Here is a 3,109-nt window from a genome sequence, read left to right on the forward strand (position 1 = left end):
CAGTTTCCTCTCCCTCACTTTCCCTCACTTCCTCTCCGTCAGTTTCCTCTGCCTCACTCCCTCTCCGTCAGTTTCCTCTCCCTCACTCCCTCTCAGTCTCCACTCCCTCTCCGTCAGTTTCCTCTCCCTCACTTCCTCTCCCTCACTTCCTCTCCGTCAGTTTCCTCTGCCTCACTCCCTCTCCGTCAGTTTCATCTCCCTCTCTCCCTCTCAGTCTCCACTCCCTCACCGTCAGTTTCCACTCCCTAACTCCCTCTCCGTGGTTCCTCTCCCTCACTCCCTCTCCGTCAGTCTCCTCTCCCTCACTCTCTCCGTCAGTTTCCCTCACTGCCTGTCCGTCAGTCTCCTCTCCCTCATTCTCTCTCGGTCATTCTCCTCTCCCTCACTCCCTCTCCGTCAGTCACATATCCCTAACCCTCTCCGTCAGTTTCCACTCCTTAACTCCCCCCTCCCAATTTCCTCTCCCTCACTCCCTCTCCGTCAGTCTCCTCTCCCTCACCGTCAGTTTCCTCTCCTTCACTCACGCTCCGTCAGTTTCCTCTCCCTCACTCCCCCTTCGACATTTTCCTCCCTCACTCCCTCTCCGTCAGTCTCCTATCCCTCTCCCTCTCCGTCAGTCTCCTCTCGCTCACTCACTCTCCGTCAGTCTCCTCTCCCTCACCCTCTCCGTCAGTTTCCTCTCCCTCACTCCCTCTCCATCAGTCTCCGCTCCCTCACTCCCTCTGCCTGTTTCCTCTCCCTCACTCCCTCTACGTCAGTTTCCTCTCCCTCACTCCCTCTGCCTGTTTCCTCTCCCTCACTCCCTCTACGGCAGTTTCCTCTCCCTCACCCTCTCTGTCAGTTTACTCTCCCTCACACCCTCTCCCTCTCCGTAAGTTTCCTCTCCCTCAACCTCCCCGTCAGGTTCCTCTCCCTCACTTCCTCTCCGTCAGCTTCCTCTCCCTCACTCCCACTCCCAGTCTCCTCTCCCTCACTCCCTCTCCGTCAGTTTCCTCTCCCTCACTTTCCCTCACTTCCTCTCCGTCAGTTTCCTCTGCCTCACTCCCTCTCCGTCAGTTTCCTCTCCCTCACTCCCTCTCAGTCTCCACTCCCTCTCCGTCAGTTTCCTCTCCCTCACTTCCTCTCCGTCAGTTTCCTCTGCCTCACTCCCTCTCCGTCAGTTTCCTCTCCCTCACTCCCTCTCAGTCTCCACTCCCTCTCCGTCAGTTTCCACTCCCTAACTCCCTCTCCGTGTTTCCTCTCCCTCACTCCCTCTCCGTCAGTCTCGTCTCCCTCACTCCCTCTCCGTCAGTTTCCTCTCCCTCACTCCCTCTCCGTCAGGCGCCTCTCCCTCACTTACTCTCCGTCAGTTTCCTCTCCCTCACTACCTCTCCGTCAGTTTCCTCTCCCTCACTCCCTCTCCGTCAGGCTCCTCTCCCTCACTCCCTCTCCGGCAGTTTCCTCTCCCTCACTCCATCTCCGTCAGTCTCGTCTCCCTCTCCTCCTCCGTCAGTTTCCTCTCCCTCACTCCCTCTCTGTCAATTTCCTCTCCCTCACTCCCTCTCCCTCTCCGTCATCCTCTCCCTCACTTCCTCTCCGTCAGTTTCCACTCCTTAACTCCCCCTCCCAGTTTCCTCTCCCTCACTCCCTCTCCGTCAGTCTCCTCTCCCTCACCCTCTCCGTCAGTTTCCTCTCCTTCACTCACGCTCCGTCAGTTTCCTCTCCCTCACTCCCTCTCAGTCTCCTCTACCTCACTCCCTCTCCGTGTGTCCTCTCCCTCTACCACCCAGTCAGTCTCCTATCTCCCTCTCCGTCAGTCTCCTATCCCGCTCCCTCTCCGTCAGTTTCCTCTCCCTCACTCCCCCTCCGTCAGTTTCCTCTCCCTCACTTCGTCTGTATCCTCTCCCTCACTCCCTCACCGTCAGTCTCCTCTCCCTCACACTCTCCGTCAGTTTCCTCTCCCTCACTGCCTCTCCGTCATTCTCCTCTCCCTCACTCCCTCTCCGTCAGTCACATATCCCTAACCCTCTCCGTCAGTTTCCACTCCTTAACTCCCCCTCCCAGTTTCCTCTCCCTCACTCCCTCTCCGTCAGTCTCCTCTCCCTCACTCCCTCTCAGTCTCCTCTACCTCACTCCCTCTCCGTGTGTCCTCTCCCTCTACCACCCCGTCAGTCTCCTATCTCCCTCTCCGTCAGCCTCCTATCCCTCTCCCTCTCCGTCAGTTTCCTCTCCCTCACTCCCTCTCCGTCAGTTTCCTCTCCCTCACTCCCCTCCGTCAGTTTCCTCTCCCTTACTTCGTCTGTATCCTCTCCCTCACTCCCTCACCGTCAGTCTCCTCTCCCTCACTCCCTCTCCGTCATTCTCCTCTCCATCATTCCCTCTCCGTCATTCTCCTCTCCATCTCCCTCTCCGTCAGTTTCCTCTCCTTCACTCCCTCACTCCCTCTCCGTCAGTCTCCTCTCCCTCACTCCCTCTCCGTCAGTATCCTCTCCCTCACTCCCTCTCCGTCAGTTTCCTCCCCATCACTCCCTCTCCGTCAGTCTCCTCTCCCTCTCCGTCAGTTTCCTCTCCCTCCCTCCCTCTCCGTCAGTTTCCTCTCCCTCACTCCCCTCCGTCAGTTTCCTCTCCCTTACTTCGTCTGTATCCTCTCCCTCACTCCCTCACCGTCAGTCTCCTCTCCCTCACTCTCTCTCCGTCATTCTCCTCTCCATCATTCCCTCTCCGTCATTCTCCTCTCCCTCACTCCCTCTCCGTCAGTCTCCTCTCCATCTCCCTCTCCGTCAGTTTCCTCTCTTCACTCCCTCACTCCCTCTCCGTCAGTCTCCTCTCCCTCACTCCCTCTCCGTCAGTTTCCTCCCCATCACTCCCTCTCCGTCAGTCTCCTCTCCCTCTCCGTCAGTTTCCTCTCCCTCACTCCATCTCCGTCAGTTTCCTCTCCCTCACTCCCCTCCGTCAGTTTCCTCTCCCTTACTTCGTCTGTATCCTCTCCCTCACTCCCTCACCGTCAGTCTCCTCTCCCTCACTCCCTCTCCGTCAGTTTCCTCCCCATCACTCCCTCTCCGTCAGTCCCCTCTCCCTCTCCGTCAGTTTCCTCTCCCTCACTCCCTCTCCGTCAGTTTCCTCTCCCTCA

Source organism: Hypanus sabinus, unplaced genomic scaffold (assembly GCF_030144855.1).
Source record: "Hypanus sabinus isolate sHypSab1 unplaced genomic scaffold, sHypSab1.hap1 scaffold_2035, whole genome shotgun sequence".
In the NCBI taxonomy this organism is placed as follows: domain Eukaryota; kingdom Metazoa; phylum Chordata; class Chondrichthyes; order Myliobatiformes; family Dasyatidae; genus Hypanus; species Hypanus sabinus.